The sequence below is a fragment of the Bos grunniens genome, chromosome 1, assembly GCF_055505025.1.
Source record: "Bos grunniens cultivar Pamir isolate PY7600 chromosome 1, Bosgru_T2T1.0, whole genome shotgun sequence".
Lineage (NCBI taxonomy): Eukaryota > Metazoa > Chordata > Mammalia > Artiodactyla > Bovidae > Bos > Bos grunniens.
The window spans coordinates 25,229,878-25,254,360 of NC_141165.1; the positions used below are offsets into that span (position 1 = coordinate 25,229,878).

The 24,483-nt window shown below is 40.6% G+C and overlaps 1 protein-coding gene and 1 pseudogene across 5 annotated transcripts in view; one reads left to right on the forward strand and one right to left on the reverse strand.

The window, feature by feature from the left end:
• The first annotated feature begins 2,524 nt into the window (after positions 1 to 2,524).
• The window catches only part of SLC35G2 (solute carrier family 35 member G2), a 36,421-nt gene continuing 14,462 nt past the window's right edge, over positions 2,525 to 24,483 (forward strand). Inside the window, exon 1 of one of the 4 annotated variants that reach the window (XM_086355427.1) lies at positions 2,525 to 2,811. The gene's annotated coding sequence lies outside the window, so the exon portion shown is untranslated. Of the gene's footprint in view, positions 3,182 to 24,483 lie in introns of all 4 variants that reach the window. The other 3 variants (XM_086355500.1, XM_086355664.1, XM_086355582.1) reach the window with 3 other exon arrangements.
• On the reverse strand, positions 14,271 to 15,155 carry LOC147379142 (translation machinery-associated protein 7 pseudogene; annotated as a pseudogene). Its single transcript, XR_015147477.1, has one exon. The product of XR_015147477.1 is annotated as a translation machinery-associated protein 7 pseudogene (transcript).

Genomic DNA, 24,483 nt, shown 5'->3' on the forward strand with positions numbered 1-24,483 from the left:
AAGAGTGGGACACAACTGAAGCCACTTAGCCTGCAAGCACTGTGATCCATCTCCTGCAGGTGCCTTCCATTGGCCAACACCAGGCAAAAAGTCAGAGGACAGTTGATGTCATCCCTAAACATCAGCCCTGAGTCACAGAGCAGGGTGCTGAGTGGGTCTCGAAGGACACGGGGAAAACCAGCAGTCACTTCCTATCTTTTCCCGCAGCTGGCACCTTGGTTCAGGCATCACCCTTTCTTGTCTGGCCTGTGGTGCTGGCCTTCTTGCCCATCCTCTTGACCCATCTAGTCCATTGCTTTGATGACCAGGTCTGTTTCCAAGAAGCTGTATTCATTCAGCACAGGATTGGGGTGCATAGACCTCAGTTCAGGAGCCAGCTCTGGAGCTTCAAGACCCAATAATTTTCTATTAAAGAAAAAAAAAAAAAAAAAAAAAAAAAGAAACCTCATGGGTAAAACTTCCAGTGGAGTCCAGGATGCCCGAAGACATTTCCAGGCATGATTCACTGATGCTAGACATATTTTCTTATCTCTCCTCACTATTCTTTGGAACTCTGCATTCAGATGCTTATATATTTCCTTTTCTCCTTTGCTTTTTGCTTCTCTTCTTTTCACAGCTATTTGTAAGGCCTCCCCAGACAGCCATTTTGCTTTTTTGCATTTCTTTTCCATGCGGATGGTCTTGATCCCTGCCTCCTGTACAATGTCACGACCTCCGTCCATAGTTCATCAGGCACTCTATCTACCAGATCTAGTCCCTTAAATCTATTTCTCACTTCCACTGTATAATCATAAGGGATTTTATTTAGGTCATACCTGAATGGTCTAGTGGTTTTCCTTATTTTCTTCAATTGAAGTCTGAATTTGGCAATAAGGAGTTCATGGTCTGAGCCACAGTCAGCTCCTGGTCTTGTTTTTGCTGACTATATAGAGTTTCTCCATCGTTGGGTGCAAAGAATATAATCAATCTGATTTTGGTGTTGACGTCTGGTGATGTCCATGTGTAGAGTCTTCTCTTGTGTTGTTGGAAGAGGGTGTTTGCTATGACCAGTGCATTCTCTTGGCAAAACTCTGATTAGCCTTTGCCCTGTTTCATTCCATATTCCAAGGCCAAATTTGCCTGTTACCCCAGGTGTTTCTTGACTTCCTACTTTTGCATTCCAGTCCCCTATAATGAAAAGGACATCTTTTTTGGGTGTTAGTTCTAAAAGGTCTTGGAGGTCTTCATAGAACCGTTCAACTTCAGCTTCTTCAGCATTACTGGTTGGGGCATAAATGGGAATACCAGACCACCTGACCTACCTCTTGAGAAACCTATATGCAGGTGGAAGCAACAGTTAGAACTGGACATGGAACAACAGACTGGTTCCAAATAGGAAAAGGAGTACGTCAAGGCTGTATATTGTCACCCTGCTTATTTAACTTACATGCAGAGTACATCATGAGAAATGCTGGGCTGGAAGATGCTCAACCTGGAATCAAGATTGCCAGGAGAAATATCAATAACCTCAGATATGCAGATGACACCACCCTTATGGCAGAAAGTGAAAAGGAACTAAAAAGCCTCTTGATGAAAGTGAAAGAGGAGAGTGAAAAAGTTGGCTTAAAACTCAACATCCAGAAAACGAAGATCATGGCATCTGGTCCCATCACTTCGTGGGAAATAGATGGGGAAACAGTGGAAACAGTGTCAGACTTTATTTTTGGGGGTTCCAAAATCACTGCAGATGGTGATTTCAGCCATGAAATTAAAAGACACTTATTCCTTGGAAGGAAAGTTATGACTAACCTAGACAGCATATTCAAAAGCAGAGACATTACTTTGCCAACAAAGGTCCATCTAGTCAAGGCTATGGTTTTTCCAGTGGTCATGTATGGATGTGAGAGTTGGACTGTGAAGAAGGCTGAGCACCGAAGAATTGATGCTTTTGAACTGTGGTGTTGGAGAAGGCTCTTGAGAGTCCCTTGGACTGCAAAGAGATCCAACCAGTCCATCCTAAAGGAGATCAGTCCTGGGTGTTCATTGGAAGGACTGATGCTGAAGCTGAAACTCCAATACTTTGGCCACCTCATGCTAAGAGTTGACTCATTGGAAAACACCCTGAAGCTGGGAGATTTTGGGGGCAGGAGGACAAGGGGACAACAGAGGATGAGATGGCTGAATGGCATCACTGACTCTTTGGACATGAGTTTGAGTGAACTCCAGGAGTTGGTGATGGACAGGGAGGCCTGGCGTGCTGCAGTTCATGGGGTCGCAAAGAGTCGGACACGACTGAGCGACTGAACTGAACTGAACTGAGACATATTTTAAATAGCAAGGAATCGACTTGCGACCTTAAACACAAACAGAACGGTCGAAATGGATTGAGGCTGCCTCCCTGCCCTCTTCCAGAAAACCAAGTCACTCGGGCTGGCTGGCGATTGCTTCAAATCTGGTCTCTCCAAGGGCGTGTTTCTGAGGGCGTAGGCTCTGGCGGTCCGGAAAGGCAGGCTCCCGGCTCCTGGGCCCTCCCACCGTGCGGGTAGGGGAAGTCCCTCAGTCCCGCCTGCCACGAATACCCGGCGCCCCCGGTAGTCTTCCACTGGGGCACCTGCGGTGAGGGACAGGGGGAGCCGCAGAGAGCGCAGGCGCAGTGTCCGCGCGGGCGACGCCCCTCTCCCCGCCCAGCCCCGCGGCCTCCGCCGCCCCGGCCGCGGTTTTCCTGGCGAAGCCCGCGGTGGCCTCAGCGGGCTCAGAGCCTGGACTAGGCGCGCGGCAGCGGGCAGCCCCGGCCGGAGCACCTGTTCGCGCCTTCCTCTCCGCCACACGCAGGTAACCCGGCCGCCAGTCAGCACAGCAGACTGGGCACTTGACCCTGCCTGCCCGGCCGCCCCCACCCATAAGGAGTGAGAGAAGTCCACTCACTTTCAGCCGAGGCACCTAAGAGGCCGAGTCCCTCTTTGGGGCTTGGGCCGCCCCCTTCACACCCTTTCTCCGGGGCTCTGCTCGACGCCTGAGGGTCCGCGGGGCCCCCACTTCCCAGCACTGCTCCCTTGGAACACCTGGACGCGAGTTCGGTAGGGTCAGCATCAGCTATGGCCTCTGCGCCCCGGTTTCCTGCCACCGTCGTGTGTATGTGTACTTCTCTGATAAAGGCCAGGGCTCTTGCTTTCCTCACGCCCAGGAGCCCACCCAAACCAGGGTGAGTCCCTGTGGCGCCATGGCATCAATTTCAAACTTTTTAAGAATGCTGGGTGGTTTTAGAAATAAGGTTATAAGAATGCTGGGTGGTTGTAAGAAATAACAATTTCTAAATTCTTATTTAGAAATACGAATGAGTATTTTCGTTTACTCTGTTGCCGACTCTTGGACGCCTGTGTGTATGGTTTGAGATTTTCGCGGAGAATAAACGGTACAGCGCGATCTTTCCCCAGTGAAAGGCAAGGGCAAGGGGTAGTGGAGGAAGGGCCAGGCCGCGGCCGAGTGTGGTGGCTAGAGGCGCAGGGCAAGTCCACGCAGCCTCCCGCAGCTCCGAGGAGGAAAGTGCTACCCCTCCCTGAGCCGCCTTTGGGCCGTAGGGTTTCTACGCCACGTGCGCCGTGTGGCCCCTTTGGAGAGAGGAGGATGGAGGGGTGCGCGGGCCAGCAGGAAGGACGAGTAGCGGGGCCGCGCAGACTCGCATCTGTGTCCAGGCTTTTGCCGGGGTTGGCGGGGGTGCGGGATGAAAAGCTGGCGACTGAGTGACGATTGAGGGCCCAGAGACAGTGACGCACTGGGCGGAGAGGGCTGGGAGCGCTTGGGAAACGGGAGGTGTCGGCTGTGTTTAGGCTTTAAAGGACCTGATTGGGATTGCCCGTGTCCGTGGTGCTGAAGTACCTCCAGCGTCTTCGTCGTCGGCTTAGTTCCCTGGAGGCGGCGTGCCTTGCGGTTCTACGCCGCACCTTTGCCAGAAATAGCCGGCCTCCAAGGCAGGTGGCCAGAGTAGCGCCCGCTCGACAGTGTAACCCTTTTCGGATGAGTTGATGCTTGTTTCCTGAAGATAACTGAAGGCAAATGTGGCTCGTCCTGGTGGTGCAGATAAAGCATATGCCTAACAGGCTTGATTTACCTACATGGGAGGGCACGGGGTGAGCATAAACAAGAACTCTCACATATGAAAATACATAGTATATACACACAAACATTACAAACATGTTAATACACTTACTGGTTTTCAGCGCCATCACACACCACAAATTACACATGTTTTCCAGAACTTTTTTATAATCCATCTTTATTTTTTGACATCTTTAGTATTTCTGAACTCTTCATAACCATTAACTTTCATAATCATCTGTTTCCAAGTCACAGAACCTGTGAATTAAAGTGTTTGGTGTTTGGCTGAGCAAGAAAGTATTTACACATATTTTAAAATTAATTTACTTATTTTTACAAGGACCTACTGTATAGCATGTTACTTCCCTGGTGGCTCAGGGGTAAAGAGTCCACCTTCCACTGCTGGATACGCAGATTTGGTCCCTGGGTCAGGAAGATCCTCTAGAGATGGAAATGGAAACCCACTCCAGTATTCTTGCCTGGAGAATCCCATGGACAGAGGAGCCTGGCAGGCTACAGTCCATGGGGTCACAAAGGGTCGGACATGACTTAGTGACTGAGCGCATTGAGCACCATATGGAAATCTGCTCAATGTTATGTGGCAGCCTGGATGGGACAGGAATTTAGGGGAGAATGGATATATGTGTATGTATGGCTTAGTCCCTTCACTGTTCACCTGAAACTCACAACATTGACTATACCCCAAAACAAGATAAAAAGTTTAAAGTCTAAGAAAATACACATATTTTAATTACAGAACAAATGTAGTCTATAAAGAGGTAAAATTGATATTAATACAAAAAAGATATTCCTAAATGAAGTTTAAACAAAAAGAATTAATGACAAATTTAATAGGAAAAAAGCTAGACAACAATCTTATGGAAAATTATAACCTGAAGAAAATAATGACTAAGATGTATCACAATGCTGATAATCTCAATTATACTGGTGGGATACGCTTTGTGAACTCTGTAAAGATTACATATATGCTCTTCAAAATGTTGAATAGCTGTGGTTTTTCTCTAATAAAATGTATGCTCATTGTTAAGAAATTTGGGTAATAGGGCAATACATAAAACCAGAGAAAAGTATTGTAAATAGATTTTTAAAAAATTGAATTATAGTTGACTTACAATGTTGTGTGAGTGCAGCAAGTGATTCAGTTATACATATATGCATTATATTCTTTTTTTCTGATTCTTTTCCATTATAGATTATTATATGATATTGAGTATAGTTCCCTGTGCTATACAGTAAATCTTTGTTATTTATCTATTTTATATTTGGTAGTGTGCATCTGTTAATCCCATATTCCAATTTATGCCACCCTTTCCTTTTGGTAATCATGTTTGTTTCCTATGTCTGTGAATCTGTTTCTGTTTTGTAAATAAGTTCATTTGTATTATTTTTTAGATTCCACATATAAATGATGTAATATTTGTCTTTCTCTGACTTACGTCACTTATATGTTAATCTGTCAGTCCATTCATATTGCTGCAAATGACATTATTTCATTCTTTTTATGGCTGAGTAATATTCCATTGTGTATACGTACCACATCTTCTTTATGCATTCATTTGTTGATGGACACTTATGTTGCTTCAGTGTCTTGGGTATTGTAAACAGTGGCTCTATGAACATCGGGGTACATGTATCTTTTTGAATTAGAGCCTTCATCTTTTTTGGATGCATGTCCAGGAGTGAGATTCCTGGATCATTATGGTAATTCTATTTTTAGTTTTTTAGGACACTGCTATACTCAAACAGATTTTCTTTTAAGTAAATCCACATGTATTTTAAATGAACCAATCTTCTGTTGGTTGCATTTTCACTGTATAATTTATCACTAATGTCTTTCAAATCAATACATATAAAACTAGGTCATCATTAAGTGTTGTGTAATATTGTACTATGTAAGCAGAGCAATTTATTTAAATAATCTCATAATAAAGAACGTTCATTTATTTCTGATTTTTGCTGTTATCATACCATTCTGCAAATAGTATCTTTGAGTAAATATTTGTGCACTTGATTATATCCTTGGAAAAAATTCCTAGAAGTGAAATTGATGGTTCAATGGATATGCATGTTTTATTTTTGATACATTGATTTATTTCTTTAATTACTTCTTATCTCCTCCCTTGTCTGTTTTATTCTTTACTATGTTCTAATGTCAGATATATGTGTATTCAAGAAATATTTGTTGGAAGAATGATATTTCTAGATTGTGCTACAAAAAAGATGTACCAATATACCAGTATAAAAACTGAATTAGAATGTCAGAATTCCCACACTATTACCAAAATAAGGTTTTTTGTCAATTGGATAGGCAGTAAAGAGCATCTTTTTATATACTTACTGCTGCTGCTGCTGCTGCTGCTGCTGCTAAGTCGCTTCAGTCGTGTCCGACTCCTTGCGACCCCACAGACGGCAGCCCACCAGGCTCCCCCGTCCCTGGGATTCTCCAGGCAAGAATACTGGAGTGGGTTGCCATTTCCTTCTCCAGTGCATGAAAGTGAAAAGTCAAAGTGAAGTCGCTCAGTCGTGTCTGACTCTCAGCAACCCCATGGACTGCAGCCTACCAGGCTCCTCCGTCCATGGGATTTTCCCGGCAAGAGTACTTACTGGTTGTTTTTTTTTTGTTTTGTGAGTTTCCAGCTCATAGCTTTATTTTTCTGTTGGTATGCTTATAGGCTTTTTCTTATTTGTGAAAATTCTTCAGATGCTAAAGATTTTTGTTGAGTATGTTGCAACTTTTCCCCTGACTTTTAAAAAATTTTTAAACTTTATTATATTTTCTGCTGTATAGAAAATTTCACATTTTATATAGTCAAATCTATCTTTTTACCCTTTATAATATCTGACATTTACATTTGGTTGTTCAATTCAGTCGCTCAGTCATGTAGGACTCTTTGTGACCCCACTCTTTGTGGCAGCCCGCCAGGCCTCCCTGTCCATCACCAACTCCATCCTTCTATAATAAAGATAATCAACTATGTTTCATGATATGATAAAAAGATTACATTTTAAATTCTAGGTTTATACTCCCATTTTCATTTTTAAATTCATTTCATTACTAGATGTAAAATTCTATTGAAGATGGCTTTGTGAGAAGTAATTGCTTATTTTAACCCATATGTACATAGGCTTGTCTTCTATGAGGAATAACATGTTACTTAGTTTGAAACTTTTAATACTTATTCAGTTTCTAAATATTTAATGATAATGATTCAAAAAGATACATGCACCCCCATGTTCATTGCAGGAATATTTACAATAGCCAGGACAAGGAAGTAACCTAGATGTCCGTCAACAGATGAATGGATAAAGAAGTTAGGGCATATATACACAATGGAATATTACTCAGCCATAAAAAGGAACAAAATTGTGCCATTTGCAGAGATGAGGGTGGACCTAGAGACTGTCATACAGAGTGAAGTAAGTCAGAAAGAGAAAAACAAATATCATATAGTGTCACTTATATGTGGAATCTAGAAAAATGGTACAGATGAACTTATTTGTAAACCAGAAATAGAGGCACCAACGTAGAAAACAAATGTATGGATATCAAGGAGGTGAGGAGGTGGAATGAACTGGAAGATTGGGATTGACGTATCTACACAATTATGTATAAAACAGATAACTAATGAGAACCTACTGTATAGCAAAAGGAACTCTATACTCAGTACTCAGTGCTCTGTGGTGTATTAGGAAGAAAATCCAAAAAAGAGGGGATATGTGTATATGTATAACTGATTCACTTTGCTGAACAGCAGGAACTAACAACATTGTAAAGGAACTATACTCCAATAAAAATTAATAAAAAATACTTAAAGTGTTTTTATTTAAATGCCATTTAGTCTGTCATATTTTCAAACTGTTACTATCCAATCTTTTTAAAAAGGAGCTATTCTTTAGAGTATTTTTTGTAGATGAAAGAAAATATGACAATGAAGAAAATATGTATACATATAAATATACCTGGAGTATTGGGAAAGGAGTACATCAAGGCTGTATATTGTCACCTTGCTTACTTAATTTATATGCAGAATACATCATGAGAAATGCCAGGCTGGATGAAGCACAAGCTGGAAGATTGCCAGGAGAAATATCAATAACCTCAGATATGCAGATTATACCACCCTTATGGCAGAAAGCCAAGAGGAAAAAAAGAGCCTCTTGATGAAAGTGAAAGAGGAGAGTGAAAAAGCTGGCTTAAAACTCAACATTCAAAAAACTAAAATCATGGCATCCAGTTCCATCACTTCGTGGCAAATAGATGAGGAAACAATGGAAACAGTGAGAGACTGTTTTTTGGGGCTCCAAAATCACTGCAGATGGTGATTTCAGCCATGAAATTAAAAGACACTTACTCCTTGGAAGAAAAGCTATGACCAACCTAGACAGCATATTAAAAAGCAGAGACATTACTTTGCTGACAAAGGTCCATCTAGTCAAAGCTATGGTTTTTCCAGTAGTCATATATGGATATGAGAGTTGGACTGTGAAGAAAGCTGAGCACTGAAGAATTGATACTTTGGAACTGTGGTGTTGGAGAAGACTCTTGGGAGTCCCTTGGACTGCAAGAAGATCAAACCAGTCAATCCTAAAGGAAATCAGTCCTGAATATTCACTGGAAGGACTGATGCTGAAGCTGAAGCTCCAATATTGGTTAACTGATGCAAAGAACTGACTCACTGGAAAAGACCCTGATGCTGTGAAAGATTGAAGACAGGAGGAGAAGGGGTGACAGAGGATAAAATAATTGGATGGCATCACCAACTCAATGGACATGAGTTTGAGCAAGCTCCAGGAGTTGGTGATGGACAGGGAAGCCTGGAGTGCTGCAGTCCATGGGGTCGCAAAGAGTTAGAAATGACTGAGGGACTGAACTGAACTGAATATGCCATAATCAAATATAAGCTTAATTGGAGCTTATAAAATTAATTTTTACAATATTTTAATTCAAATGGATGGCTGAATTCCCCAGTAACTTTTTAAAATTGAAGTATAGTTGATTTACAATGCTGTGCCAGTCTCTGCTGTACAGCAAAGTGACTCAGTTATACACATATATACATTCTTCTTAAAAATAGTCTTTTCCTTTATGGTTTATCACAGGATATTGAATATAGTTCCCCATGATAGACATTAGGACTTTGTTGTTTATCCATAGTGACTTTTAAGTTGGATAGTACTGCTATCCACACTTCAGGTCTTTTATCTGATCATAGCAATTGTTGGCCTGTCTAGCAATCTGGCAGTTTGTGCTGGTCTTCATGAGGACTAGATCATTCCCAATTAGTAGGTGCTTGAGGAGTCTTTGCATCCTGGTGAACTGAATAGCAATATAATTTTCCAGGTTGAGGTTGGAATTTGTTGATGGGGAAAATGATGATGGTATTAATTGTATTCTAACTAAACTCTCTTTCTTGGGCACTTTCGAACGTTTCATTGGTGATGAGTGTCTTGTCTCATTTTCCTTGTGGAGGTCACTTTGCCTCTGCAAGGAAATATGGATGATATTCTTAAACACTCTGGTAAGTCACAGTTCCAGGATGTTATGTGCCGCTGCTCTTTCTTATTTCATGTTTCTCCAGCATTATTTTTATTATAAAATCAGGCACAGTGACCTTTTCCATCACCACACTTGTTTTTGTTTTTCTTTTGCCATTCTGTCCTTAACAGTTGATTCTCTATGTAACCAAAGTATTGTTTAAAAGTCACTGTGTGCTGATCACTGGCTTGGGTGTCAGAAGGAGAATGATACCCACTCCAGTGCCTCTCCCTTCTCACTTTTCATCCATCTACCTTCTAGTCTGGGCACAGGAAATCCCCGTCTACTTAGGGAAATGTCAGAGATGAGCTGAGATCATTGAGTTTTGTCTTTCTGTGGACCAAAACTGTACTTTGCCCTATAAATGTTTATATATATATATAAAGCTTAAAAATTTTGGCCCTTTATGAGCTTCTCTGATGGCTCATTTGGTAAAGACTCCAACTGCAATGCAGGAGACCCCAGTTTGACTCCTGGGTTGGGAAGATCCCCTGGAGAAGGGAAAGGCTATCAGTATTTAGAATACTCCAGTATTCTGGCCTAGAGAATTCCATGGACTACAGTCCATGGGGACTCAAAGAGTCAGAAACGACTGAGCAACTTTCACTTTCACTGTATAACATTATACATGTTAAATACTTACTCCTCTGATTTCCCTTATAGTCACTGCTGTAGTTGAATTATATATGATCAATGAGCATATGTAATAATTTATGTGCACTTAACTGTGTTGTTGGAGAAGACTCTTGAGAGTCCCTTGGACTGCAAGGAGATCCAACCAGTCCATCCTGGTTGGATGTTCACCAGTCCTGGGTGTTCATTGGAAGGACTGATGCTGAAGCTGAAACTCCAGTACTTTGGCCACCTCATGAGAAGAGTTGACTCATTGGAAAAGACTCTGATGCTGGGAGGGATTGGGGGCAGGAGGAGAAGGGGACGACAGAGGATGAGATGGCTGGATGGTATCACCGACTCAATGGACGTGAGTTTGAGTGATCTCGGGGAGTTGGTGATGGACAGGGAGGCCTGGCGTGCTGCAGTTCATGGGGTCGCAAAGAGTCGACACGACTGAGCAACTGAACTGAACTGAACTGAACACCATTTCATGTATTGAATTTTATATTAATTCAATCCACATGTGTGTCATCATTACTTAGGTTCATTTAGTCATTTCCTGACTTCTCAAAATCACTTTTCTCTTTCCTTGTATTTAAGGCCCCGGAGTATCAGCAACTTTATTGAACCATGACTTTTACTTTAAAAACCTGAAGGATAGCTATTAGGTAATCTAATTTCTCATTTATTTTGCCTCTGGGCTCTGTGTAACTCTGGCTGAGCCATTGTTCTAAATGGGGGTGAGGGACTTGCCCGGTGGTCCAGTGGTTCAGAATTCACCTGCCAATGCAGGGAACGCATGATCCATCCCTGGTCCATGAAGGTCCCACTTGCCTCAGGGCAACTAATCCCATGCGCCAAAACTATTGAGTCCTTGTGCCCGTGTCGCTGTGCAACAAGAGAAGCCACCACAATGAGGAGCAGCGCACCACAACTAGGTAGGAGCCCCTGCTTGCCACAATTGCAGAAAGCCCACACACTGCAACCAAGACCCAGTGGAGCCAAAAATGAATAAAATTTAAAAAGTAATAAATGGGAGCGAGGATCCCAAAGATGAATGAGGCTGCTGAGGGCGGGATGGACTGAAGCCAGATACTCACAATTACTTCTTGGATGATTCCCTTAATTTAGAGCTGAGATAGAAGATAGTGTTAGATTGCAGAATTGTGGCAACCAAAGCTCTACACAACAAATGAGACCCAGAATTAGAGGTCTCTGGTTAAACGGGTGACTTTATTCAAAGCATGCTCCCAGCATTTGTTGAGTCTGGCAATGCCTTAAGGTAAGGGGATACCATGAATAAGTAAGGACATAATCTCTGTTCTTGGAGCAGTAACACTTTATCAGGAGTGAGTGTTACATAAACAATTCACAGTGAGTGATACGTTATGCCAAGGATTGTAACAGAGTTCTGTAGAAAGTGTTCTTGAACCCAGAGGAGGAACAGGTTGTTCAGTGAGAGATTTCTCCCAAGTAGTTCTCCAGGAAGGTTGTGGGAATGTGGGTGGGAGTTTGCCGGATATTGCTTCATTGGGCAGTAAGTAGTTGACGACTTCAAGTCGGACTGGAAGATGACAGTCTGAATTTGAAGGCTGGCTGCCATAAGCAGCTCTGTAACCTTGGGCAAGTCACTGACGCTTGTTGATCTTCACTTGATTTGTTTTTAAAGAGAGACTAATATTAGTGCCTACCTTGTTGGGGTTGTTGTGGGATTTAGTAAAATAATAATGTAAAGCACTAGGTGCGTAGTAGTCAATTTATTTGTCTCTTTATAAAGTTGCATGTAAATCAATCTGGACTAGTGTTTATTGATCACATTGTTACAGGTCAAAAGGATAAAAATAAAAACTTTTTGTGTCTTCTCAATCAATGCATAATTCTCCCAATCTGGAAATTCCTCTCTTAATGTTGCTTAAATCCCACGCCTACTGCTTTTTACCAATTCTCATGCTATCCCAAACCAAAACAGGTCTAGTCTGAAACTGTCATCACTTTTTGTTCTCTAGTACTTAGTGTTACAGCAAATACATATTTAATTGTATAATTTCCTTCTTTTAACATACACAGCACTTGTGTCTATTTTTGGTACTATTAGCATATTTCTTTTCTCCCGCATGAATGTGTAAGTTCTTTAAGAGAAAGCATATGTTTTCTTAATTTTATCTCTCGCAGTATCCTAGCACAGTGCCTTCCACACCACAGGCATTTAGTAAATATTGACTGAAGGAAAAACCCTAAATGTGTGAGGATGCCAGAATAGCTGGTGTGATCTCAGGCTCCCCTCATAGAAGTAGAATCTCTCCTGAATAGGCGAGATCATAGAAACTGGAGTGGTTAATATGGTGAGATGAAAACCATGATTATATGTGGAGTAATTAAAAAAAGAGGAGATTTTCAGTCTGGAGAAGAGAAAACTCATGATGGGAGACCTGGGACAGGGAGGGTAGAAAAGTTCCTGATACTGAGATTTCCTGTGGAAGAGAAATAATTAGTGACCCCAGAGCTAATATGTAGGAACAGATTCTGGAAACTATAGATAGGGAGATTTTGACTGAATGTTAAAAAACAATTTTCTAACAACCAGAATGATTCCCAGGTGGCTGCTTTCAAAAGGAATAAGTAGGTTCAAACAGAAACTGAACTATTTGTTGCAGATGCTACAGAGGTGATAGTTGCTATTAAAGGAACTGGAGTAGATGACCGCCAAAGGCTTTTTCAACTCTCATGGTTGTTAACTCTATGTGTATTATTATAATATTGTATATGACTGCCTTATAGTAAATATATACATCTTAATGTATATATTGTATATGGATAAAGACATATAATGTATTTATGTACAGATCATATAACCTCATTATCACCATATTGCCTAAATTAATGAAAGATGAAAATGACTTTTCAAAAGCTTATCTTGATTATTTAAAATATTTTGCTAACATCTTTTTTTACTTGAGGACAGTGGTTTATAAAATATTGTCCTACGTGTACACTGTGTGCTTAAATTTCAATAAAAAGTTCAGTGATGGTGTTAGCATCTCAAATACAAATAAATATTCTTTCAATCTCAAAATTAAATCTGAAAAGAGAAAACAAATAAGTGAGCCAGAGTCAACTTGTTCTGATTCAGATGAGTTGTGGTGTACAGTTCAGGTGTTCATTACTACTACCATTACCACAATTATCACTAACATTTATTTAACATTTACCGTGTACCTTGTTGTTGCTGTTTTAGTTGCTAAATTGTGTCTGACTCTTTGCAACCCATGAACTGCAGCACACCAGGCATCCTTGTCCTTCTTTATCTCCTGGAGTTTGCTCAAGCTCATGTCCATTGAGTCAATGATGTCATCCAAAAATCTCCTCTGTTGCTCCCTTCTTCTCTTGCCCTCAACCTTTCCCAGCATCAGGGTCTTTTCAAAAGAGTTGGCTCTTCGCATCAGGTGGCCAAAATATTGGAACTTCAGCTTCAGCATCAGTCTCTCCAATGAATAGTCAGGGTTGATTTCCTTTAGGATTAACTGATTTAATTTCCTTGCTGTCCATGGGACTCTCAAGAGTCTTCTCCAGCACCACAGTTCGAAAGCATCGATTCTTCAACGCTCAGCCTTCTTTACAGGTACTGTATACCTAGCTATGTTTTAAGCACCTCATATGTATTAACTCATGTACTTCTTCCAAAAACTCTTTATGTTATCCCCAATATATTTTTTCATATTTTATTTAGAAATAATTTCAAATTTATAGTAAAGTTTCATGCTTTTAAAGTCCAACGAACTATTGGGGTGAAAGCTAATTCTCATGTATACTTCACCCCAAGTTCTCCAATGATAAACATTTTTCAATGTTCTCTTTGTCACTCATTCAGATACTTTTTTTTTCTGAACCAATTGAAAATAAGTTGCAAATGTGATGCCTAATTATCCCTACTTAAGTGTCTTCCTTAAAGACAAGACACTCTCCTGTATAACCACAGTCATTCAGTATTTGTCCCAGTAATTTCCTTTTTGGAAAAATATTTTTTATTTCTTGTCTAGAATCAAATCCAGGGTTGTAATTGCATTTAGTTATGTCCCTTTAATCTTTACTTTGTGATAGTTCTTCGTTTCTTCCTTGTTGTTAGTGACTTTGACATTTTGGGAAGTTCAGACCATTCATTTGGTAGAATGTTCCTCATTTAGGTTTATTTAGGTTTGTCTGAGGCAAGTTATGCATTTTTGGCAGGAAAATGATAGACGTGATATTGTGTGTTTTCAGTGGATCTTATTAAGAGACACAATATTGATTTGTCCTTTTTTTTTTTTTTTTTTGCCATTTTAAATGAATTCATTTAATTCCAAGTAGTACAGAATTCAGTATAGAACAAAGACTTAACAACACACTTCGGCAGGATTCTGGGTTGGATTTATGCAGATCTCATAGCTAAAGTAGAAATGGCTAAGAAGAACTAAAGAGGAGCTACTCTATGATTACTTATTAATTTATACAAACATTTGTTCTTAAATGTACTAGGTTCTAAGACAACACCTCATTCTAGCTGTAGATGGCAACAGATGTTACAGCAGGAAATCCAGATGTTTAAACATGAATGGAATTAAGGAGCATCATTGCCTCAGGCACAAGGAACAGCTTCCTTTTTGCCAGATTTCTTAATTCCATCTGTGCCCATGGGGCCTTTCCCTGTGGCCTTCACTTTTGGCTCCTTGAGTTTCTTCTGCTCCTCCTTTTTCTGCTTGAATGCCTTATCTTCCTGGTCCATCTTTTTGTCTTGCTCCTTGGACTGCTTCAGGGGCTTCTTCTGGTACCTTTGCTGCCCAATGTGGTGTCTGCCGCCCCTTCCCCAGTGACTGGTCTTTTTGCTGCTGATGTGAACTTTGATGACTTGGTAAAGGTGAAAACTTCTCCACTGTCAAGTTGTTATTTTTCCTTTTGTAGTTTTTAAGAGATAATTTTATTTATTTATTTTTGGTTATGCTGGGTCTTCATTGCTGCAAGGGCTTTTCTCTAGTTGTGGAGAGCGGGCGTTCCTCTTCATTTGTGGTGCTTAGGCTTGTCATTGCAATGGCACCTATGGACTCAAGGGTGCACAGGCCTCAGTGGTTGTGGCGCATGGGCCCAGTAGTTGTGGCTCCTCGGTTCCAGAGCACAGGCTCAACAGTTGTGGCACACAGGCTTAGTTGCTCTGCAGCATGTGGGATCTTCCCAGACCAGGAATCAAATCGGTGTCTCCTATATTGGCAGGCGGATTCTTTACCACTGAACCATGAAGGAAGCCCTCCCTTTGTAATTAATAAGCATTTTGTGGGGAGATACTTTGAGACTATGTCATCCTATTCTTCAGCAAACTTTCAGTCACTTATGATGATTCTTGCTTGAGTAATTACTATAATGATTGCCAAATGGCGATTTTTCCAATTTTTCCATCTTACCTTTTTTGTTTTCTTTGGCCTTGCCATGTGGCTTGTGGGGTCTTAACTCCTCAAGACCAGAGACTGAATCCCAGGTGGAGTCCTAACCACATGACCACCGGGGAATTCCCCATTTATTTTACTTTTACTAGTTTGTATTCTGTTGTAAAGGAGTTTTCCCTTTATTTATGTATTCATTTATTTACATCAATTTGGCTTGTGGATTTCTATTGTGTTCAGTGGATTACTTTCATTATTGACTTTGATGCTGAAATTGTTACAGATTTGGTCATTTGAATCCCGTTCAAGTTGTTTCTTGTGTTGCTTTGAAATCTCTATTATTATCCGAGTACTTTCTAGTGTAAGATGTTTCAGATTCATCTTGTACTTTTCCTGTCCCTGCCATTTCAGTCATTTCAAAAGATATTTTTCTAAAGAGCCCTGCTTTCTTTTAGCAGAGAATGCAAGCTCTGGGTGCTAGGTGTGGTCATTGCTCCTGGAGTCTCATTACTTTAGGCTACTTTAAGGCCATCCTGGGCTTCCCTGGTGGTTCAGCGGTAAAGAATCCCACCCGCCAATGAAGGAGAAAGGTCCCATGAAGAAGGGAATGGCTACCCACTCCAGAATTCTTGCCTGGGAAATTCCATGGACAGAGGAGCCTGGTGGGCTATAGTCCATGGGGTCACAGAGCTGGACATGATTTATTGGCTAAACAACAACAACAAGAACAATGGCCATCTTAGCTGACAGAACTGGGGAACTCATAAGTACATATGCACATCTATATTTATTAACCTATGTATATTAAAATTAGTTTAATATCTTAAATGGCACTCTAATACCACAGTGTTAATTCTAGTCTTCACCTTTTTTCTATTTATATCTTCCTTCTCTGAGGGTGAGAAATTTGGTTCCCATTATCTTCAATATATTTAACTATAATATTTGTTTGTTCTCTCTTTATATAACCAATATCCTGACCTCACGGGCAATCCCCTTGGCCACAATTCTTCCTCATGCTCAGTCTTGCTGCCTCTACCAGCCTCTTCACAGCCTTAAGTTACACAGCTAGAAAGTGGTGAAGCAGGAAAAAATGTGCAAAGTTGCTTAATTGCTTGACTGCAAGTTCTCCAACCCAAGAGTGTCTATTGTGAAGCTGCTGCTGTGAAGATATACTCAAGGAAAAGGGGCCCTTTGGCTAATGAGATGAAGATTTAAGTAGGCAGAGTGGCAGCTTTCAGGACTGTGCCTTCCAAGGGAAACTTGGAGAATGAAGGATGGAGGCAGCCGAATGGCGGTACCTGCCAAGAACCGCAGTGAGGGGATTCTCCAAAACTAGTGCAGTTCGGTGGTCAGTCAGCCAGCACCTCCACTGCCACAGGTCTCCACTACGTTTTGTTTCTGTATCAAGAGCACATTCCATTAAGACAAACGTATCGCTGTGCTGTTATTTCTAAAGAGGGAATATTGCTTTTATTAGCAGTTCCTTAAATTAAAATGCTAGGAGCTGGATGATGGTGTCTGCTGTTGTAGAGCTGACTTCATTTCCTGGACCAGAAGATCAGAAATCTGTTCATGTTTTAGAAAACAGCGTGAGATCCATCTGTTCAGGTCAGATTTTTCCACATTAACATGGAAATTTATAGAGTGGTAACTTATGTAAGAAAAACCAATGATGGTTATATTCTTTGCTGCTATTTGGAATCCATGTTATTTTTTTTGTTAGTCATGAAAATATAGTAATCCATGTACACATGCACAATGACTTAATCCTTTTGAACACTATGTATAATAAAGGCATCCACTTTAGTTTATGTAGTATTTCACCTCTGTTTTGGTTTGGGTTCTAGGCACCATTTATCCAGTTTCCCTTTGTAATACAGTCTGTTTATATGCAGTTTTCCTTGCAACAGAAGGCATAGAAATGTAAGAGCTACATTTGGCTTCCTGGGTGATTTCTGGTATGACTGAAACATGGAATACTGATTATTTTCCCTCTGATGAAAATATGAAAAAAAAATTAAAAAAATTTCCCCCCTGATTTTAAAGTAGATGCATGGCTTATATGGAAAATAAAACTAAAAAGTAAATAGAAGAAAGTGTTGAATAATTGAAATTTCACCATCCAAAGTCTAGATACAAATTGTTTTATATAGATTCATAGGATGAATGCTTTTTTATATCTTTTGTACCTTTCTTTTTACTTAGCATTGTGACATGAAGGGGCTTTCTAGGTGGCACTAGGGCTTCCCAAGTGGTGCTGGTGATAAAGAACCTGCCTGCCAATGCAGGAAACACAGGAGACGTGAGTTCAAGGTTTGATCCCTGGGTTGGAAAGATTTCCTGGAGGAGGGCATGGCAACCCACTCCAGTATTCTTGCCTGGAGAATGCCATGGACCAAGGAGCCTGGCAGGCTACAGTCCATAGGGTTGCAAAGAACTGGACATGACTGAAGCAACTTAGCACGCATGCAGGTGACATGAAGATTTTTTCTGTTAATATATGTGTACAGATATATTATCTTTTTTGATGACTGCATAATATTGCATTGATTTTTTTGTTTAACAGGTCCCTCATTAAAGGACAATAAAGTTATTTTTCATTTTTCACGGTGTAAAGAAAGCCGTGATGAGTGTCCTTGCTTGCCATCTTTATGTACTTTACTAGTGATCTCCTTTGGATATATTCTTGGAAATAGGACTGCTGGGTCAAAGACTTCACACATTCTAAATTTTTGTACATGCTGCTGGTAAAATTAACTCTTGATGAGATGGATTATACTATGCTTTTCTTTCATATACAGTGTCCCTGCCGATGATGGGACTTTATAAAGTCTCTTTTCAGCTTTGTAGTAGCATCATATATTTGTGTGCATTCTCTAGATGACATTAAAGGAGTGGAACAACTTTATTTATAAAAATATTTATTTATTTAGCTGTGTTGGGTCTTAGTTGTGGCGTGCAGGATCTTCATTGCATCACGCGGGATCTTTCATTGCGGCACACAGACTCTTTAGCTGTGGTGTGCGGGCTTAGCTGCATGTGGAATCTTAGTTCCTGGATCAGAGGTAGAACCCACATCCTCTGCATTGCAAGGCATATTCCCTAAGCACTGGACCACCAGAGAAGTTCCCTGAAATAACTTTGATAAATCTATGTATGCCATCTAAGCAACCAGATGTTGTCAAGTTTCATTCAAAATCTGACATAGTTTGGTCTGAAACAAGATGGCATCTGGTCACCATTTTTTCTATTGCTTTATGTTATTTCAGTTTAATAAGATGTATGGAGAGATGTGACGGAGTTGTAATGTCATCAAGTGGTGCCTATAGCATGAAGAATAAGTTAAATGAAACCAAATGTGTAAAATTTTGAACTGATTCATTTGGCATTTCCATAAGTCTTGGCTTCAAGAGAAAATTCGGGCTTGGCTTTCTCATGGGTAAACAGCAGCAAGAACAGGGCAAATGTGAGCAGGTAGTATATGTAGTATTTGTGGGATTTGAGAGTAGACTGTTGATCCTGGGTATTCCTTTTTTGTTCAGGGACTGGTGTTAAGACCTGGGAAGTTTTCAGCTTTCTTTGTACTCAGTTGGGTTATTTGATCATCTTTCATAAGAGTTGCTGCTGCTGCTGCTGCTAAGTCGCTTCAGTCGTGTCTGACTCTGTGCGACCCCATAGACGGCAGCCCACCAGGCTCCCCCATCCCTGGGATTCTCCAGGCAAGAACAGGTTAGGTAAAGAATAAACAACCGACAAGTTCAACTTTAACAAGATATCAGAACAGCACAGTAATCTGTTGTACACTTAACATCTAACCTACGTGGTGATTTAACCACTTAGATACATACAAAAAAAGATGATGGAAACAGAAAAGGATCATGTTATTCCTTTCCCTCCCCCTTCCAGCAATGGCTTCCTGCCACTCCTGACAGATTCACCCAGCATGGCTGAATTTAAAGGTGCTGATTCACTGCAAACTAATTCTGTTTTGTTTTTTGTTATTTTTGGCAAAACTAATACAATATTGTAAAGTTTAAAAATAAAATTAAAGACAGTAGGAAAGTAAGTGGTAGATGATAAATATGTGTTCATTGAGAATGGCAGATTTTATGCAAATTGATAAGTCCACTGCTTCAGAGATGAGACAGGCTCTTTCCTAGAAGGGGAGTGTCGATTATAAATGGTGAGAGACTTTGCATTTCAGCAAGTTCTCAGCTGCCAGCTGAGACATTCATCACAGTGTGCCAGAATGGATTTTAAAACGGTACAACATATATTGCTCTTTTCCAGATCAGGCATCATCACCTTCACACAAGCCAAGTCAACCTGCTTGTTTGAAAACTGCCACATGAGGCTGTTTTTCAGGTTAATCTCAGTTAACCTTTTCCTTTCCCGATATACACAGTTCATTAGAATCTACCCAAGTCATTTGAGTACAGAAGAGACAGGGTTCTCATTTCAATTTTGCCTACACAGCAACTGAATGCCCACAAGTTCCAAGCTGATGGGCAAAATAGAATGTTTAGCCCAGCTCTAACCAGACTGATCTGGAGGAGAAAATGGCAACCCACTCCAGTATTCTTGCTTGGGAAATCCCATTCACAGAAGAGCCTGGCGGGCTATAGTCCATGGGGTCACAGAGAGTCAGACACGACTGAAGCGACTTAGCACACACAACCAGACTGGTAGCTCTCATCCTTACCTCCCCTCTTTCACCCCTTTCTCTTTCCCACATTTTGCACCTCTACATTTAATTATTTCTTTTTTCTCAGTCTTTTCCCCTCCCAGAGTTGACTGCTGGAAGCTCCTGCACAGCTGACAGCCCCTGGCTATCCCTTCCCTAACTTTCTGCCCTAGAACTGTCAGCTGAATCTTTAGGTCAAACTAGTGCTAGGCTTCCTGTTTGGTGCATCTGTCCACTTCTCCTTCCTACCTCTCCTGACCCCATATCCACCCTGCTAGATCTCTCTCCCCACCTCACCTTACCTCCAAGCCCTTTAGCTGTAATTGTCTCCTCTCTTATATAACCCAGACTGACACAGCCCAGCAACATCCTCGGGCCTTGCTCTAGTTTTCTCATAGCCCAGCAGAGCACAGTACTTCTTAGATCACTGAGACCAGTGGTCCCCAACCTTTGGGCACCAGGAGAAGGGTTCCTCAGGGATCTGGAACCAATATTTCTAACACAGAAAGTCAGAACTGTAGCCAAGTGGCAAAGATAACAGTATGAGAACAATCTCAAAGGTGAAACCAGGAGAGAAATGGGAGACTGAACAGCAGAGCCTGTGAAAAGTGATAGCAGACTGGGACAGGATGTAGTTCAGAACTGAGTATTTTTGTTCAACCTGCATTTGTTCAATGTGTTTTGTGTTCTATGAATACAAATATGGATGAGAACTCTCTTGCTTTCATGGAACTTACAGGCTACAAAGGAGATTGTGACTTGGCAAGTTCCCTTTAAATAGTGCCTGGATCTGTTGAGAAAGTGGACATGGCAGATTAAAGGAGCTACACTGGGCTGTGCACAACCCAGAAAATTTGAGATGTACTGACAAGTCCTGCCTAGCATGGATGTGGGAGGAGATGGAGTCATACTGTGATGACTTTTGACTTCTCTGTGTCTCTGAGTCCTCTCAGAAATAGCTCTTTTTAAAAAATCAGAGGATTGAGTAACTTTTAATACTTGCCTGAAATTTGCTAGCTGGGCCTACAAGATTTGTGAAGTGGTTGACAGAGTAAACAGAATGTGTAAGGAAGTTGTAAGAAACTCAGTTTGATAATTGCATTTACAGAGAATTATTAAGTAGTCCACATTAAATTTCAAAAGTTTCTAACAACAGTGGAAGATGGACTGAAGGAATTTTTTGGATTCTGTCCTAATTAGCAGTCCTAAATTCTTATTTACCACAATTAACATGTATTGCTGCAGTAGGAGCTCAAAGTGCTGTCTACCCATCTTTATGAAAATCTTATATTATTATTACTCCACACAATCCTGGTTGATTCTTTCAAAAATCTGTTCTAGCTTTCTTGATAAATTGTAGGCCATTTCCCCCAAAAAATAACTACATGAGGAACAAAATGTTAGGTAACTGTCTACCATGAATTATTGTTGTTCACCACCCTGTCTCATCAAGTAAAGAGTTAATGGCAATTTAAGATTATTGGAAGGGATCACCAGCATTATCTTCAGTCTTTGGTTCATTACATTGGCATTATGTATGAGTGAATACTCTTCCATAAATTCCAAAATATTAATGCTTTGTTAGCATCTATGTTGTTAAAAGCAGAATAAGCAGAAGAAGTTCCTTGACTGACAGGATTCAGTTTTATATATCTCATGGTGTAATACACAGTGCATCTGTGTATCTGGCAGGGTGTAGTTACAGATTACAAAAATCACTCTAGCTCTTTGAATCAGTAAGAGATATAACACAAGGGATCAGAAGCCTCTAAAATCATTGGAAGGGCTGGAGGAACAGATTTCAATCTGGGCCTCCAGGCACATTTCCTAGAATGAATGTTTATATCCTTTAAAAAAAGTTCCTAATCTAGAAATTTATAAACTATATGTAAGCCTTCTTGCAATAAAAACAGATCATAGAGGAAAATAAGCATTTCCTCTCTGCTGGTTAAAAAAAAAAAACACAAAACCTTTACAGCATTTCGGTAACATGAAGGAAGTAAGCTAATAGGTATTGGCTGCTATGTGCCAGGTATTGTTCTAGATGCTTTAAAAAAATTTTTATTTGTTTGCTTTTGGTTGTGACAGGTCTTTGTGGCTGTGTGCCAGCTTTCTCTAGTTGCAGTGCATGGGCTTTTCACTGTGGTGGCTTCTCTTGTCACCAGAGCACAGGCTGTATGCAAATGGGCTTCACGAGTTGCAGCATGGAGGTTCAGTATTTGTGGCTTACTGGCTCTATAGCACACGCTCAGTAATTATGGTGCACAGGCTCAGTTGCTCTGCGGCTTGTGGACCAGGGATTGAACTCACGTCCCTTCACTGGCAGGCAGATTCCTATCCACTGCACCACCAGGGAATTCCTTGTTCTAGATGCTTTAGATCTATCTTTTTACTAAGTCCTTATTAAAAACCTTTCCAAGCTGGTAATATGAGCCCATCTTGATGGAAAAATGGATGTTTAGGAAGATTACACTATATATGCACAGGTAGAAAGTAATAGAGGTAGAATTCAGGTTCAGATCTTCTGCCTCAAGAATTGGTAGACCTGTTGTCCAGCACTGTTTATTACTCCAAAGTCTTATCTGTGGTATCCAACCAAAGTTCTGACTCAGTATTTAATGACTACATCCAACAAGGCAGTTTACTCAGCCCTTGAGAGGTGTTTTATAATTCACTTTTTTCCCTAGATGATCCACGAGGTTCTTAAAAGCAGATGTCTCAAACAGTATCACAGGAGTAAGCAAGCCATAGTAGTAAATAGATAGTAGACATTTTTCTATCTCAGGTTGAAATAATCTTGTCCATGTCACTTGACCCAGAACTTTGTACTCTCATCCAACACTTTTCTAGATCTTAAGAACTCTTTTCTGGGGAAAATCATGGATTTACATGCAGGAAGTAGCAAATGAACAACAACAACTAAATGTGTGGGTCTTCTCTAAGAATACAAATCTGATCTTTAGATATTCACAAAATGATGGTGAATGAGTTTTCTGTTTGCTGCTGTAACAAAGTACCACAAACTTGGTGGCTCAAAACAACATGAATTTATTATCTGGCAGTTCTGTGAGTCAGAGGTCCAGTTCAGGTGTCACTGGGCTTAACCCAGGTGTTGGCAGGGTATATCCCTTTCTGGATGTTCTAGGGAAGGATTCACTTCCTTGCCTTTTCTAGCTTCTAGAGGCTGCCCACATCTCTTGGTTCATGATTGCCTTCTATCTCCAATGTTAGCAACAACAGGCTGAGTCCTCACATTGCATCACTCTGACTTTGCCTCTGTTGACACACCTTCTCTGTCTCTGTTTTCCACTTTTAAGGACACTTGTGATTACAATGGGCCCAACTAGATAATCCAGGATGGCCTCCCTATTTTAAGGTCAATTGATTAACAACTATAACTCCATCTGCAACCTTAATTCCCCTTTGTCATATAAGGTAATGTTCTGGCAGTTAGGATGAGGTGGGGGGCATTACTCTGCCTACCATGAATGGTTACTTAATAGAGTAACATAGAAGAAAGGGCTTGGGAAGGCAGACCTTGATATGAATCTTGTCTCTAGCATTAACTAGTTATGTCACCCACTAACTGGCAAATTATCTAATCTCTCAGAACCTATTTCCTTATGTACAGAATAGAGATTATAACCTACTTCACAGAATTTACTTGACCTTTAAATGGTAAAGTTCTTAGTATATGCCTGCCACAGAATAGAGGCTAAATAAACATATCTTTATAATTAGAGAACCTAGAACTATATTCAGGACCAAGCAATCCAAAAGAGTACTTCCCAGATGCTTGGAAGCATCTGTGCTTGATATTTCCTGTGGTTTCATTTTTCCTTTAACTCTAATTGGATGGTTACCTCAAAGTTTTTCAAAATCAAACAGTGTATTGATCCCAAATAAACACAAAAAATGAATGAAGACACTTTATTTCACTACTTGTCTCAGCCAGTTTCTCTCCATAGACGACATTTGAACAGGGAACAAAAAGAGAAACACGAATCCTCTTGACTTATCTCCTATTTATTCTTTCACAATCTTCCCCTGGCCATCAAAAACTGTTTCCTCATTTATAGTCAATGAGAAAACTTCAATATTGTTATCTGTGCCTTTTCCTGGGGCAGTTATAGATCTACCCT